Source organism: Rutidosis leptorrhynchoides, chromosome 3 (genome assembly GCF_046630445.1).
Source record: "Rutidosis leptorrhynchoides isolate AG116_Rl617_1_P2 chromosome 3, CSIRO_AGI_Rlap_v1, whole genome shotgun sequence".
Lineage (NCBI taxonomy): Eukaryota > Viridiplantae > Streptophyta > Magnoliopsida > Asterales > Asteraceae > Rutidosis > Rutidosis leptorrhynchoides.
In genome coordinates this window covers 536591115-536609907 of record NC_092335.1, presented here as the reverse complement: position 1 = coordinate 536609907, position 18793 = coordinate 536591115, and the positions used below count along the sequence as shown (strand labels likewise).

The window sequence follows — 18793 nt, the reverse complement described above, 5'->3', positions numbered from 1 at the left end:
TGTTTTATCTCCATTGAAAATAGTCTTTTGGTGGTACTCAGAAAATTGAGTCTGTTTCGTAACATTTGGAGTCGGCAAGTCTCCAACCTTAACAAAATGACCCCATAAATCATAACCCTAAACCTAACCCATAAGTAATAATAATGTGTTGTTACAAATTAATACTAGCTTAAGACCCGCAAGATTTGCGGGTTTTGAAAATAAAAATCACAAATATAATATATTATTTATGAGCACATCAATGGAATAGACAAAAAATGTGTATAAGAAACAAATCAAGACAAAACATTAAGTTGAACAAAATTGTAGATAAAAATTAACTTCTATAGGTTCCAATTTGAAACTAAAGGTCTTCTATGAGAAATGCACATAAAAGAGTACAATACTGTATTATAAAAAAAAACATTTATGTGTCAAGCTATCGTTATAAACAACTTGTTTCCGAAAATGCCATAGCACCTAAGTAATAGCTTGGAGCTTCTGTTTTAATTCCTTTGAAACACTCCACGCTGCAATCCAATCGGTAATCGCTGACCACGAATTGAATGTAGGGAATCGATCCAAATCATGGTCATATTCCAATCATCATGAGAAATTTGACATGGTTTCAAGATTGCACAACTAATTTAATACCTACTGAACATAATGGAAAATTTAACGAAGCTATGCCCAGTGAGAAAACGGTAGATATTGGTTTTGATTCTTCTACTTAACATTCAAATAATATGTAAAATTAATTGAGTTTATCAAACAATTATTGTTATGAGATGTCAATGGAATTATTTTAACCATATCACAATCACTTGTTATATTTTAACCCTTTGATGTAGGATCACCGATGTATTTAACCTATACGATGTACAACTAAGTAAAAAGTAACATAGTTGAAGTCCGTTAATTAAGAAAGATGTTATTCAAGGTACACTACGAAATTACAATAGATACATAACTTCAGAGCAGCCATTATTGAACTAACACATTCAGTTATAAAAATTCAATCTTTTTTACAAATATATAATATCAACCACCCAAAACTCCTTACTACCAATTTCCAACTTAATAAGAACTATAATCTAAGAGAGCAATAAGTTCAAACATCTTGGCTTAGACATGTACAAATCTTATAAATATATTTCAATTTGTTTGTAATACAACCAATCTTTATTTGTCCACTTTTGAACATGTTAGTCAACCAACTCATTTTACCGCCTCAAAACAAAATCTATCACAGGAGTCAAAATGGACAGGTTCCGTAACACATCATAGACATGGCAACATACCTTAGCTTATTCTATTAGACATTTTCAACATTACTCCCAACCAATAATTTAAAAGTATCTTTGACCCATTCACAATAAAGCCCTATTCGACTATCCACATTGATGCGTTGAAGTAAATGGGTCGATATCGCCACTCTAAGCATGGAGGTTGGCATAAGAGGGTGATGAGGTTTAAATTAACATTGGTTTTGGCTTGGTCAAAGCTGCATGACAAGAACAGAAAGGTAATACTTATATCAAAAAAAGAAAGGGAATACTTTTAGACATAACTTTTGATTAGAAAAAGCAACTACTGATGTTGAAATTATAGTTATATCTAACTCTATGAACAAATTATAGTTATATCTAACTCTATGAACATTATAGTGAACATTCATATATTTAAAGTTAGTCAACACATCAGTGAAACTATTGCAGTAACAGAAGATGATTATGCAAATATCTGATTATCCCCACAAAAATCACAATTGCCAAATCAACATTACTCCCCACAAAAATCCCATCTCAGTTCTCAAAATTGCCAAAACAACATTATTCTCCACACAAATCCCATCTCAACCCATCACCATCACCATTAATATTAATATTGGTCTTATAATACCTATAGTTAGTATAACCCACATTATACGCACAATTAAATTCCACATCAAACAGCAAGACAAAAAGATGGGTCGAGTTGTTTCTGTACGATTGTAACATCTAGATGAACACCTTCAATTGAAATTTTCCAATCATCCTTTGCTTCATGAAGGAGATTCAAAGGTGTTGTATTGAAACAGAGTCAAAATCATATAGGTGAAAAGATTATAAAAAAAAACCAGAGTTTTGGAATGAACTGTGAAAGTGTGAAGTATGTATCAAAAATATGTATTTTTAGTCAAAGATCGTACATTGTAAATTCTTTCCTGACTCTCGATGTTCCTAATAAAAAATGTTGACTTGGTTGCCTCGGTTGACATAAGAACTGAGAAAAAAACTTTAGTAGGCATTTCCTAAAGAATTTTGCTTCGTGACCAAAAAGAAATATAAAAACGTTATTTGAATTTGAATATATAATCAACCCTTAACAGCTTCCATGGTTGCTTATAATGTTGAAGGGAATATTTATGTGAGCTTAAAATCAATCCCTGCACGAAACACAACTCCCCATTTATAGTATACCTTAGTTTATAATAATGTACTCATGATGAAATTTAATAAAGTTCAGAAGTTGACCCATTTAGTTATGAATAGACGAATTCAGGTTATAATTCATCTATGATCATTCATGCTTGTAATAAAATAGCTAAACGTGTCAAAGGGCTTCAATCAAATAAATCCAAAACTAAATTAAGATGAAACATCAAGTTGGCAATGCAGCAATATCTAATCACATTACTATTATTATGTGTACATGGTGTAAACTTGTTCACATAAAAAAAAATTGTAGCGTGAAACCAGGTTTCAAACCACCAGGTTTCAACTTTTAAGTAGCACAACATCGAGACATCAAGACATATTAGCCACCAAAATACACATTACAATTCATCAAATTACCTTTAATAACTTGTCGCACCCCAAATTCTAAGGTGAATGCTTGATGTCATGGTGCTTTCGTGATAACATTACCAAAAATAAATTTATCAACTAACGGCGCAAAACATAAGTAAATCAAATGAAGAATATAGATAAAAAGTAACACTTAGTAATCAAATCAATAATTACTAACAGCGTAAACTTTTGACCCGCCCAATTTGTTAGATAGTTAAGGTGATCAAGCATATTAATATGATCTCATAAAATTTAACCAACCAATTTCAAATCAGTTTGTAGATTCCACCAATTTTCACTACAAAATAATGGTGAAATCAATTTGTAAATTTCACAAATTCAACAATTTTATGGCTCTGTTTAAAGCCAATCTTTCCATTTAATTTCAAGGAAAGCATATAAGTCAGTTCTTTGATATTTGCTATAATACATCCAGAAACGCAAGTACATCTGAACTCACAAAAATTAATCATAATTTACGATTAATATTCATAGAAAAACATATCAAAACAGACTATCTACAAATTAAACAATTAGATGGAAACATTTCATGTGAAATCGTCAACAATCCGAGGGTATTAATCTATTTGAGAATATGTTAAGTGGATCTGAGACTTACAGATTTTTTAGAGGAGACGTAAACAATCAGATGATATGTAGTCGACAATCGTTGATATCAAAAACCGGAATTTCATATACACCCAAATCGTCAGTGAAAATTGAAACCATAATTGTATAGCGATTGCATCAGTGCTAACAATTTGAATTGCATCGCCTCAAACCCTAATTTAAATAACAGTTCAAGCAGCGGTGACGGAAAATCGTTCAATTAGATGGATTCAATTGATATACTATATGAAGAATTCGATTGAATAACTGTAACGATTTGTTGATGATTTACTGATTCAATTGTTCTCGAATTTAGTCGACGAATTGGGAGAGAAATGTGGGGTTTTTTTTCTGAATGTTGCAACTAAATGTGGTGATTTTCTGGGACCCTTAATTTGTGGATTTTCTCCCGTGTGATTAAGGGTAAAAAGGGTAGCTTAAAGACAAATTTTGACTTATTGCTCAATAATTCTAATGAATGGTTAGATAATAGGGGTAGTGAATGTCTTTTTTCTATTCCAATGGTTGTAATCAAAGGAAAATATTTTTGATATCTCAATTAAGCTTTTCTTTTAATGTATAGTGTAGATGTAGATGTAGATGTAGTTGTAGTTGTAGAAGTGTAGATGTAGATGTAGATGTAGATGTAGATTGCAATTAGGTATATATGTTCACTAAAGCTAGAGGGGTCAGTTACCTCATGCCATAAGCACTGATATGTTCTAGAGGGTGTGTATGAAACGGCTATCAGTTTTATATTTATTTACTATAGGAAATCACCTAAATTAAACTAAAACACAAAAGACAAGTATACCTATCGTGTAATAATATAGCTAAGGTAAAGTCCGGAAGGTCGATCCGTGGACACTATTATTGGGTGTCTTACTAGGTCAAATTAGTTAATTAAGTAGTTAAACTAGATTTAGTAATTATAGGTAACTTTGGGGGGATTTACCGTTTAATGACCGGTTTGTCGATTTTATATTTTAAGCGTACAGATAAATGACGATAATTAAAGTGCGTAAAATAAATAACAATATTAAAATGACAATAAATAAAATTGCGAGTAAATGAAAGTACGATGAGAAATACAATAAAAGAATTATGCTTATTTAAACTTCCGTAATCATGATGTTTGACGTTTTGATTTTAATTTATTATGCTGGGTTAATTGTCCTTTGTCCTGGATTTATTTGATACCTATCTGGTTTTTGCCCATAATAGTTCATCAGTCATAATTATAAAATGATCGTCAAATTAACCTTATACCCGAAGTCAAATATTCTAACTAATTGGGGATTCGAACTGTAACAAGGTCTTAATACTTTGTTAATAATTACACCAGGTTATCGACTGTGTGTAATCCAAGGTCTTAATACTTTGTTAACAATTACACCAATTACTCTTGTATGTAATCCACCCCTGTTTTAATTAGTCCATGATTATTAATTTACCCACTTGGCCAGAATGAATAATAAATTACCCAACCCAATTGATTAATTAAATGATTGTAAAAGATGTCGTATAAACGTCACTAAATAGGACATGCATAATCATTTAATAATTATTAGATTAACTAATTTGAAGATAGGTTTGACAGGCTCCAAAGAATTGTCATTCGATTAGACAATACCCCCATCTATTAATGGTCCATGGTCCAATGTCCACAGGTGTCGGTCTTTTGTCCATACCCTAATTATGGTACAAAATTTAATAACCCCATCTTAATATTTAGTCCAACATCACGATTACTTCGGCTTAAATAAGCATAATAATAACTTAGTTACGAGATATTAATTTAAAAAGGAAAAACATAGCTTACAGTGATTATTTATCGCGTAGCGTTACACGGACAGAGTTTCGACTTTAAAACCCGTAAAACATTTCTTACAATAACCCAACTAAACCATAACTTATTATTAACTTAAATTAAAATTAAAATTATAATATAAATATATATATATATATATATATATATATATATATATATATATATATATATATATATATATATATATATATATATATATATATATATTACATATTGAGAGAAAGAGAATTGAAAAAGGTGTATCTTTCTTCATTCTCCGTAGTCTCGTTTTATAGGCAAATGTTGATTTGAAATTTTCACTTATGACCCCTTAACTATGCTCAATTAATAACTTTTTATTATTTATTATTATTCTTATTATGAATTATTAAAATATTATATTATATTCTTGTGCATAGTTGACTTGTACTTTCAGCTCCGTTGCGTCGAGCGTTGAAAGTTGGTTCATGTCTCGGTTCCGGATTTTCGAACGCCTTTTCGTATAATTTAATATCTTGTACTTTGCGTTTTGCGGCTTATACATTTGTAATTTTTAGACGTTTCTCATCAATATATTGAACCACTTGGATTGTACTTTGTACTTTTTAGCTTTTTGGTCGTTTGATTCTTCAAATCGTCGAATCTGCCTTTTGTCTTCACCTTTTATTATTTAAACGAATATCACTTGTAAATTAAACAATTGCAACTAAAATCTTGTCTTTCTTGAGGGATAATGCTATGAAATATGTGTTCGTTTTTAGCATTATCAATATTCCCACACTTGAGCGTTGCTTGTCCTCAAGCAATATAGTCTTGAAATAAAAACATACTTGAATCACTTCTTTATTCTTCACACTTTGTACATCAGTGATTTCAATACGGCGGTTATGAACAATGATAGTAACGATGTGGTTTACAGTCTCACATGACTATAAAAATTTAGATCCGTTAGGAAATTGGATCTTTATGAAAACATTTGATCTTTTGAAAATTCAATCTAGTTTTTATCCTAGATAAGTTTTCCGGAATAACCCTTCACCGGTGTTGTAAAATGTTATTGTGGGTTTTGTGGGTTTCGGATTTTAAAATTTTAGCTCAAAACTTTACGGTTTTGTGTCACCCACTTGCTAACCTTGTATTAGGAAAGCAACACGTCCAGTTTACTTATCCCGTATATTACCTTTCGGTAAACTACCACCCGGTTGTAAAGGAAAGCGATGAACAAGAAACTGTTAAGGCAATGTCTAATGACATGCATTTGTTCATGGTCTAAAACGTGATGGATGCTATTACTATCCTTTGTAGGAGCAATAGTAAAGATCATCCTATAATTTTTCTGGTCTGGCACAAGGTCCTGTCTCCGACCATGCTATGCAACCACCGTTCTTACGGTTGACACCCGATTTGATTCAGGTGACCTAATGAATTCCAGGTGAATTCCTAGGATTTTACGTTCAATGGTAATGAACGCATTGAAAATGGGTTTTTAGAAAACAAATCGATTTTAATTTTTTTGATCAAAATATTTTCTCGTTCAAGCTCGAGTTTAGATATCATCGAATTCCATGAGTTTGAATTCTCAATCTTTATGGTTAATCTCAAGGATTGAGTAATATCAAGCTTAAAAGCTGATTTTTAATCTTTAAGGAGATTATCCTTTCTGGGGGTCTGTTTCATTAGTCTTATCAAGCTAATTTGCACAGCACCCTCCCTATTTTACGAGACAGATCCTCTCATGGTTAGGATAAGTCTGACCACATGGCGACCCTGTTTGATACTGAGGTCCGTGAATTTTCTGCTTATTTTAGAGATGACTTTTCTAGATTTTTCGTCAACCTACAGCTGGTCTGGACGACAACTTCTTGACCTAAATCAAGAAGCGCGTGTCTTTTTCGGAAGACTTTACTTCCTTTTAATAATGGAATTGATTCATCGTGTAGATCCATCTCTTCTTTTCTTTCATCGGGTAAAACAGTTAATTTAGTCCAAAACAAAAACACCTGCAATAACTTTACAGAAACATGTGATAGATTGTTTTTAATTAAATAACTTGGTACATTCTCCCCACACTTGGCTTTTTTCATGCGTCTTTTTATATCTTAATAAATAAATTCAAGTGTTTTAGTTGTTTCACAATATTTAGAAAATAAGCCAAGTATAAACCCGAGAGAATTTACAACCCTTCCCCACACTTGAGATCTTACAATGCCCTCATTTGCAAGAAATCAGTAAAATTTAAATTCATGAGGGTGATTAGCGTAGAAAAATGATTAAAAATATCGAGTTTGCAAACATATTGTTGTTATATCACATTTGATATTTTGCGTCTTGTCGTCAAAATTAGTACATTTTGCTGAACTTAATGACAGTCTTTGAAAGTGTGCTGTTTTACCCTGTTTTGTACATAACATAAAATACAAACATATATATACATATTTTTGGAGTTGGGTATATTACCCCACGTTCAAAAATTTATAAAATATAATATTTTTTGGCATACTTTAGATCAATAATATTAAAAATAATGATAACAAGATTTGTCGCCCCGCCCTCGGGTAAAGCAAATTCGGTTCTATGACCTAGTATTTAACTCACGATGAATTTTAGAAATCATTTTTTAAACTTAATGAAATAAAGTAAATTTTTGTTTTTTAAAAATTCACACAAAACTTAAATTTTAAAAAACATATTAATTTCATACAAAACGTACAAAACAAAAAAATTCAGAATGGGGGGAGAAAACTAGTTCTTTAGTGTCTGCTAGTGGAAAAGACCAATCGGATTCCATTCTCGGAACTACACGAGAACAGAACAACTAACTCTAGACAGCATTTTCTTTTTAGAACATTTTGAATCTCCCCACACTTAGGTAGCTGTGGTGTCAAAATTGTGATTAACTTCATCGTCAATTTTTCTTGGACCATAATCAACTTGCATATCTGTGACTTTTGCTTTAAGCCATTGGTTGGATTCTTGTGTAATATCCACAAATTCAACTAATTTTGCCCTTTCTTTAGGCGACAGATTGGATACTAACCAGTTACATAACTTAAAGTTCCCCTTGGTTCTAGCATCGCGAATTCGTTTAATAAGTTTCTTCATTGAACTATTAATAACGGGATCATTTAATTTCGTATCAACAACAGGGTTCTTTGTTATCAGGTCATCATTAGGTGTTACTTCATTTTCCCCACACTTAGGCGTTTTATTATTGTTGAGCACTACCGTTGGAGTTGGTAAAACAACATGGTTCTTACCAATCGTTTTTGTTGGTTCAACGGTTTTGGTTGGTGGAGATTTAGACTTTCGAATCATAAAGGTGATCGATTTCTCATCATTACTAAGTGCCATTCTACCCTTTCTTACATCAAATAACGCCCCGGTGGACGCTAAGAATGGTCGACCTAAAATTAGAGGAATGTTTGGGTCCTCTTCTATGTCAATGACAATGAATTCGACTAGAAAGGTTAAATTACCTACTTGAACAGGTAGGTTGTCAGCAATTCCAACTGGGTGCTTAATGGTTTGATCAAGGAGTCGAACACTCATATCCGTTGGACTTAACTCACCTACTCCTAATCTCTTATATAATGAAAGAGGCATAACACTCACACTTGCACCTAAATCTGCTAGTGCATCATACATGACACAGTCACTAAGTAGACAAGGAACAATAAATTCACCCAGATCACCTACCCTAGGTGGAGGTTTTGGTGGAACTGTCTTCACATGGTTTACTTCTACGGTTTTTATTTCTTGCACTTTCTTATTCTTCTTCTTTTTTTTTTCTTTCAAAGGTATCACAAACTTTATTACCTATCACTTGTTCATACTCAACTCCTTTTCTTGGAAACGGGATGGGTGTTTTGTATGGTGCCACCACTGGCTTTACATACTCGGGTGGTGGTGGTGTTGTAACTTCTTCATTGTTACTCACATCTAAAACTTTCCCATCTTCTGGTGTTGGTTTTTCAGAATTTGTTGATACCATGTTAACATTTTCATTCCGAGGATTTACTTCATTATTACTCGGTAGCTTTTCTTGTTCCCTTTCACTCATCAATCTAACAAGAGTACCTACTTGTTTTTCTAGATTCAAAATGAAAGTTTGTTGAGTTCTAAATGACTGATCAAACCTCTCATTCATTTGGGTTTGAGTTTCAATAAATTGTGTTTGAGATTCAACTAGCTTAAATACCACTTCTTCCAGATTTGACTTTTTCTCTTCGGTTTGTTGTGGTGGTTTATACAAGCAAGGTCTTTGTTGATTGAAAGTGTTATTTTGAGTTGGTTGGTTATTTGGACCTTGTTGGTTGTATGAGTTATTATTGGGTCCATTTGGATTGTAAAGAATGTTTTGATTTCGATTAAAGTTTTGCCTTGGCGGTTGATAATTATTTTGATAATTATTTCCCGGCCTTTGGTTTATGTAGGAAACATACTCTCGTTGTTCCATCATTTGCTCAACATTACAATCTTTCGTTAAGTGTGGTCCACCGCATTGCTCACAACTGATTCGTTTTGCGTGAATATCTTTAGTCATCTTTTCCATTCGTCTCTCGAAAGCATCTATTTTTGCAGAAACAGAATCAAAGTTATGGCTAGAATCGGCTCTAGCCGCTTTAGATGAATGGAAAATATCTTTTCCCCGGTGCCACTCATGAGAGTGGGATGCTATGTTATCAATGATCTTGTGAGCTTCGGTTGCGGTTTTATTCATAATGGAACCACCAGCTGCTGTGTCGATGTCTTTTCGTGTGGCGATGTCGACGCCTTTATAGAAAATTTGCACTATTTGAAAAGTATCTAAACCGTGTTGAGGACATCCTCTCAACATCCTTCCGAATCTTGTCAATGCCTCATATAACGTTTCATTTGGCTTTTGCACGAACGTGGCAATTTCTCCTTGAAGTCTCACGGCTTTAGATGCCGGAAAGAATATTTGAAGAAATTTCTCAACTAAAATATCCCATGAGTCAATCGTTCCTTCAGGTAACGATTCTAACCAATCTTTGGCTTCTTCTTTTAAAGTCCATGGGAACAACATAAGATAAATAGTTTCATCCTCAACTTCTCGGATTTTAAATAGATTACAAATCCTATTAAAAGTTCGAAGATGTTCGTTTGGATCTTCTTTTGTTGTACCACCAAATTGGCACTGATTGGTGATCATGTGTAGGATTTGTCCTTTGATTTCAAAATCTGATGCTCTAACATCTGGCTGATTAATGGCGTGACCTTGGCCCGTGCGTGTGGCTCTCATTCGGTCTTCCATACTTTGATGTTCCGTTACTTCCATAATTGAATTTGTTGAATCCGAATCACTAGAAGATTCTGATTTAACTATTTGTGGTTCAGGAGGAATGATTAGTGGTTCAGGATCTTGGAATTGTCCTTGAATATCCTCCGGGTTCTCAATTGTGAAGTCGGGTTCAAAAGATGGATTGTCGAAAATTTGAATTGGAGTATTTGTTCGACTGGATGATGATTCTAAAGAAAAATCAACAGCGGCAATATTGGCTAGATGTCTTGATCGAGTTACAGGTGGTGAACGTATGAAAGGTGGTGAACGTTTTGCTCGGTGCATTCACTGAATATCCTATTAGTTATAAAAATAAAAATTATATAAGTTATCAAATTAATAGACTTTTCTGATTTTGCCCACGTTTCGAATAGCCAATAGATGCAGCAGGTAGCCAGTACCCTTTAAATCGGAAGCCCACAACTCGCCACTAACAAATCCAACTATTACTACGAACCAGAAAATTTGGATGTCTATCAATTTAATTGCTTAAAATAATTTTTCGTTTGAAATTTTAGAGAAGAAATAGAAAATTTTATGTCCTAAAAACTAGAGCGTCGAGAAATAAGAAAGAAAAAGATTGCGTCGAAAAACGTCGAAAAAATAAAAGGTCGAAAAATAAAAATAAGAAAGTAGCGCGTCAAAACTTAAAAGGGATACTAAACGAAAAACGGCAATTACTTAAAATGATACTAAAATTTTAACACGGCGTCGCAAAATTTTAAGCCACCGAAATCTTAGTCTAAAGAAAAAGCACTTAAGGGATTTTACGGCAAAGCCTAAAAATCTAAAAGTATAAAAATAACTATTGCAAAACTAAACTTAATACTAAAAGTTGTAACTAGAGTCTAAAAATCTAAGGGTAATAAAACTTAAAATAAATAATTTTTTTTTAATTTTATAGACAAAATCTTAAAAATATATATATATATATATATATATATATATATATATATATATATATATATATATATTTAAAAATTTTTTTTAAAAAAAAATTTATTTTTATATTTATTTTTATTTTTTTAACGATTTTAAATTTTCTTTTTAAGGATTTTAAATTTTTTTTTTCACGAAATTAATAATTTTTTTTATTATTTTTTTTAAAAACTTTTTTTAACTCATTTACTATTCATGAATAGTAAATGAAACGAAATTAATTAATTTACTATTCACATGAAAGCGACATGATAGAAATTATTAATTATAAGTTACATAATATACCCCTGAAGTATTTAATAAATACGACTTTTTAAAACTTTACGATTCAAATTTGATTCAAAATTATTATTATATTATTATATTTTATTTCAATATTATTATATTATTATATTTTATTTCAATATTATTATATTATTATATTTATTAAATTATTATATTTAAATTAATATATCTTTAATCAATCAAAAATTAAAAAAAAAAACTTAAATACCCCGTGAAGACACAAAAAGTGTCCCCGGCAGCGGCGCCAAAAACTTGATGTGTTCTACAGGGTGTGTATGAAACGGCTATCAGTTTTATATTTATTTACTACAGGAAATCACCTAAATTAAACTAAAACACAAAAGGCAAGTATACTGAAACAACCCAACCCGTATTCCATACGATAATTTTTTTTTTTTTTTACGATACACATTTACGCGCCAATTAAATATGTAAACCATTCCACAAGTTTCATTTAAACGTACAACAATTTAAATGTTTACCAAAGGCACAAAGGCCAGTAATTAAGTTTAATACAAGTTTGACCTACTACAATGATAGTTTATAATCCAAATGACATTCGAGCATGGTTTGGGGCTAAACTACCCAAAACGTTAGGCCACTTCAAAAGCTATCCAAAAAGCACCCCCTGTCAACACAAACGGGAGACAACTAATCCAACCGTATGCCCTTACCCTTGTCCAAGTCAGAACCTATAAAAATGGTAAACAACGAGAGGGTAAGCAATGCTTAGTGAATGCAATAGTTATACGTACATATATATAACCCATCTATTTGCAATCACAAATACCAAATACCTCGCACGAACATGTAACTCACATAGCAAGTCAATCATACCCGAAATACCAACAAGTCGTACATTGACACCAAATCTCATTAGCATATACTCAACACCATATATATATATATATATATATATATATATATATATAATGCTAAATGATCACAACACAATATGGTTAACCATAACGCTATGGTGCTACCGGCACGTGGTTCACACCATACGCATTTGAGTCTCACTCTTTTATAGTGCTACCGGCACATGGTTCACACTTTGATGCTACCGGTACGTGGTTCACGCCTCATTTTATAGTGCTACTGGCACGTGGTTCACACTCGATGCTACCGGCACGTGGTTCACATCCTATATCCGTCACATACATGTTATGGCACTACTGGCACATGGTTCATACCATAACATTCACAAATAAACACGCCATATACATGAACGTATAATTATTCCACTCACCTTGTCACAAGGATGATGATTTAGCACTTCCGAGCTTCAACGCAATGTACCTAAATCATTAAGTGCACATTCAATTTCACAACTAGTGGGATTAACCACAATACTCCCATTTGAGCATTTAATGACCCAATTTGCATTAAATGACTCAACTACTCACAACCGCCCATAAATGGCCAAGACTCGACTTTAATCACTAAGACTAGTGAATTAAAGTCTATTAACTTCAATTAACACAAAACTTAGGGTAATCCATACCCATTTCATCTAATTAGGTCAACTAGTACATTTTGACCCATTTTATAATACTTAGACTCACAATCAAATCAAACTTACCCATTTACATTTCTTTCATAAATCTTAAAGTGCATTAGTGACTAACAACACCAATTGACACTTACAACCTCAAATCACAAGGCCAAAACCCTAAATAGTGGCTATTAGGGTTTCCTTACAACAACATAACCCAAACTCACCCATTTTACCCTCAAATGGGTCATACAAATCTCTAGTAACCCAAACCCTAGCCATTAACCAATTAAAACTTAAAACATAAAGTTAGAACTTACCAAGACTATCTTCTTGTAGCTAGTAACAAGGAGAACAACTTTAAATCTCGCTCCTAGGTTTGATTCACAAATCTCCAACTCCAAATCTCAAGATTAAACTAAGTGAGTTTTGTGTTTTGGGAGAGAAATTGGAAAGAAAATAGAAACGGAAATGAAATAAATGGATATGTGGTGGAGAGTTAATGCTCCCATCAGATCCACATGTCAATTTACCATTTTGCCCCTTAAAATCCCTTAAATTGTGCTAAGTCCGACACCAGTTCAGCAAAACTGTCGCGGCGCGGACTTAATCGTCGCGGCGCGACACATAAAGGAAAAATAGGCCCTCCTTAACCCACTTCCCGATCCTGGTTCGCTTGATTTGCTGCGGCGTGGCTTAAGGCTGCATCTGAACAGCTTGACCACCTTAAACAATTTTCGATGTTATTTAATTTGTACAATCCAAACCCGCTTCCTATATTCACCTAGCCTTCCACAATAGTCTCACAATACTTAATGCTAACAAAACCCATGTTTAAACTTATATATATATGCACACATTATCAAGTATACATAGATATATATATATATATATACACATATATTCGTACATTTACGCATAAACTAACGAGTTATAGACGTACAAATGATTAAGTAGGTACCTTTCGATACGTACGGGAAAACGGGGTGTTACATATACCTATCGTGTAATAATATAGCTAAGGTAAAGTCCGGGAGGTCGATCCGTGGACACTATTATTGGGTTTCTTACTAGGTCAAATTAGTTAATTAAGTAGTTAAACTAGATTTAGTAATTATAGGTAACTTTGGGGGGATTTACCGTTTAATGACCGGTTTGTCGATTTTATATTTTAAGCGTACAGATAAATGACGATAATTAAAGTGCGTAAAATAAATAACAATATTAAAATGACAATAAATAAAATTACGAGTAAATGAAAGTACGATGAGAAATACAATAAAAGAATTATGCTTATTTAAACTTCCGTAATCATGATGTTTGACGTTTTGATTTTAATTTATTATGCTGGGTTAATTGTCCTTTGTCCTGGATTTATTTGATACCTATCTGGTTTTTGCCCATAATAGTTCATCGGTCATAATTATAAAATGATCGTCAAATTAACCTTATACCCGAAGTCAAATATTCCAACTAATTGGGGATTCGAACTGTAACAAGGTCTTAATACTTTGTTAATAATTACACCAGGTTATCGACTGTGTGTAATCCAAGGTCTTAATACTTTGTTAACAATTACACCAATTACCCTTGTATGTAATCCACCCCTATTTTAATTAGTCCATGATTATTAATTTACCCACTTGGCCAGAATGAATAATAAATTACCCAACACAATTGATTAATTAAATGATTGTAAAAGATGTCGTATAAACGCCACTAAATAGGACATGCATAATCATTTAATAATTATTAGATTAACTAATTTGAAGATAGGTTTGACAGGCTCCAAAGAATTGTCATTCGATTAGACAATACCCCCCATCTATTAATGGTCCATGGTCCAATGTCCACAGGTGTCGGTCTTTTGTCCATACCCTAATTATGGTACAAAATTTAATAACCCCATCTTAATATTTAGTCCAACATCATGATTACTTTGGCTTAAATAAGCATAATAATAACTTAGTTACGAGACATTAATTTAAAAAGGAAAAACATAGCTTACAGTGATTATTTATCGCGTAGCGTTACACGGACAGAGTTTCGACTTTAAAACCCATAAAACATTTCTTACAATAACCCAACTAAACCATAACTTATTATTAACTTAAATTAAAATTAAAATTATAATATAAATATATATATATATATATATATATATATATATATATATATATATATATATATATATTACATATTGAGAGAAAGAGAATTGAAAAAGGTGTATCTTTCTTCATTCTCCGTAGTCTCGTTTTATAGGCAAATGTTGATTTGAAATTTTCACTTATGACCCCTTAACTATGCTCAATTAACAACTTTTTATTATTTATTATTATTCTTATTATGAATTATTTAAATATTATATTATATTCTTGTGCATAGTTGACTTGTACTTTCAGCTCCGTTGCGTCGAGCGTTGAAAGCTGGTTCATGTCTCGGTTCCGGATTTTCGAACGCCTTTTCGTATAATTTAATATCTTGTACTTTGCGTTTTGCGGCTTGTACGTTTGTAATTTTTAGACGTTTCTCATCAATATATTGAACCACTTGGATTGTACTTTGTACTTTTTAGCTTTTTGGTCGTTAGCGTCTTCAAATCGTCGAATCTGCCTTTTGTATCCACCTTTTATTATTTAAACGAATATCACTTGTAAATAGAACAATTGCAACTAAAATCTTGTATTTCTTGAGGGATAATGCTATGAAATATGTGTTCGTTTTTAGCATTATCAAGCACTCAAATGGATAACTGTAATCTATGAGTAACTTGGGAATAGCAATTCATAGTATTTGTGTTGTCTAGCAACCTAAGATTTTAAAAAGTTGTGATTTGACTTTTACATGTACATATTGTTGGAAAACTAGATCACTTCAATGAAACACAATAAAAATTACAAGACAAAAAATTAAGGTGAAATCTTCAAAACCGATAAAAAATCAAGAGACTTCGAAAAAAAATTCAGCACAATCACATAGACTACATAGACGACTCTCTGTTTGACCTTGCCCAATACACGCAAGTATCTAAGCGTGCCGCAATCAAACAATTCACCTTTATACAACAAGTCATGCCAGTAGAAATGCACCAATTCTTTGCAAGCATCCACGACTACCAAGCACGCAGGTGTTTCATGCAGCAAGGTATTGTTTTCTTCGGCATGTTTATCGACAATTCCAACGCATGGGCATCCAGGAGGGTCTTCTTCATACCACCAACAAGATGGCGCACGAAGATACGGAGAAGGTCAAAGTGCTGGAGGCTAAAGTCGAGGAATTGGAGGTTGCGCTCCACGTTGCTAATGATGCTAAGAAGATAGCAAAGGAACATGCTTAAGTCTGAGCACACAGATTGCAGAACATGTGCTGACTGCCCAAGAACTTAGTGTTGGGAAATTATGATCTCACTAGTTCTCACCACCCAGCCCAACAATAATAGTAAAGAAATAAAAACAATACACAACACAAGATTTAACGTGGAAACTCCAAAACAGGAGAAAAATCACCGGCCCCCAAAGAGAGAAATACACTATATCACAAATTGTTACAATGATATAGACGACTCTCTTAAGCCAACTACACTCTCTAAAATATTTAACTAATACAACTCTCAAACAAGGGTAAGAAAGAAAGAAATAATCAAATACTTAAAGTGTATTGATTGGTGCAAATTGGAATGAAGACTTAGCCCTCCTTTTATAACCAAGTCACCTACCTCCAACTTTCTCCTCCCACCTATGTGGGATAACATCCTTCACAAAGTAACCATATCAATTTTTTCTATCAAAAAATAAAACCAAAAAATCTCCACCTTTTTGATAGAAAAAGATAACCATACTTTAACATTATAAGGATAACCGATATAGATGCTTCCTCGACGACAACTTCAAGATCCTCATCTTCATGACGATGAAATTATCTCCCAAGAGACAAAACTTGCATCTTTACCGAACATTGTCTAAACCGACAATCATTGTCATAACAGACAATCACAACTCTTAACAATAATTATCATACTCCACCATTAAGAGTATATCACTTAGAATATCACATTCCAAGCATTTCACCTCGGCACATGTTGTTGAACAACCAGCTGAAACTTTATGGTGCAACTTCCCTGTTTGGCTTTCCCGAAAGTCCCATCCGCTACAACATCAGTTTCCACCACACACCTTGCATCAACGCCAAACCAATGCCCATGTGCAATTTGTGGAACCGCTAACGAACATCCCTTTCCATGGCGGCGTGGACACACCATGAGGATGACGTGACTTCAGAGGAATTCATCACTCTCCGTAACAACGGAGACATCATTAGTGCCTTTGGAGCCATTTGCCGAATTAGCTCCACCTGGACAATTAACCCTTACATGTCCAGTCTTCCTACACTTCCAGCATGTCAGATTCTTTCTAGAGTTTCTCTTCTGCCTATCCGAACACAACAGTAGCGTAGCTTCTGATGACGAGACCCCGTTACCTTCCAGTATTTTCTCCTCGGATAGGAGCTTGCTAGTAACGTCTTCAAACTTCAGAGTTTTCTTCCCATACATCAAAATAGGTTTCATGTGTTCATAAGACGATGACAAAGATAATATCAACCTCAAAGCTTTATCTTCATCATCCACTTTAACTTCAATAGCTTCAAGTTCTGAAACAATACCATTAAGAATACTTAGATGATCTGAAATCTTTGAACCCCCATCCATATGCAGAGTATGAAATTGTTCTTTAAGACACAACCGATTTGAGATGCCCTTACCCTGGTACAACTGCTATAGTTTAACCCAAAGCTCATCTGCAGTTGATAACCCGTGCACATTTGCAATCACGTTCTTTGCAAGACACAAACGAATCGTACTTGCTGCCCTCAAATCCATATCATCCCATTCTTCTTCATCGAACTTACTGCTAGAATCACTGCCAAAAACAAAGGTGGGTTTACCCTTTAATGTCTTGTGTAACCCGGACTGAATCAACACTGAAAGGACCCGTTCATATACATTATAAACGATTCACAGTAGTTGATTACATCGCAAGGTATTTGACCTCTATATGATACATTTTACAAACATTGCATTCGTTTTTAAATGACAAACTCTCTTTACATCTAAAGTTGACGGCATGCATACCATTTCATAATACATCCAACTATAATTGACTTAATAATAATCTTGATGAACTCAATGACTCGAATGCAATGTCTTTCAAAATATGCCATGAATGACTCCAAGTAATATCCTTAAAATGAGCTAATGCACAACGGAAGATTTCTTTAATACCTGAGAATAAACATGCTTTAAAGTGTCAACCAAAAGGTTGGTGAGTTCATTAGTTTATCATAATCCATCAATTCCATAATTTTAATAGACCACAAGATTTCATCTTTCATAAACAATCTTACACTCGCAAGTGTATAAAAATCATTCCTATGATGAACACCTGGTAACCACACAACAACAACAACAACAATACCTGGTAATCGACATTAACATAATGCATATAGAATATTCCCCGCATACTCGCTAGTATGCCATATATCGGCAA

The 18793-nt window shown here is 33.2% G+C and overlaps 1 non-coding gene across 1 annotated transcript; it reads left to right on the top strand.

The window, feature by feature from the left end:
- The first annotated feature begins 10037 nt into the window (after nucleotides 1-10037).
- Nucleotides 10038-10144, top strand: LOC139903445 (small nucleolar RNA R71). The gene has a single exon (XR_011778263.1). It is a non-coding gene; the product is annotated as a small nucleolar RNA R71 (small nucleolar RNA).
- The last annotated feature ends 8649 nt before the right edge of the window (nucleotides 10145-18793 follow it).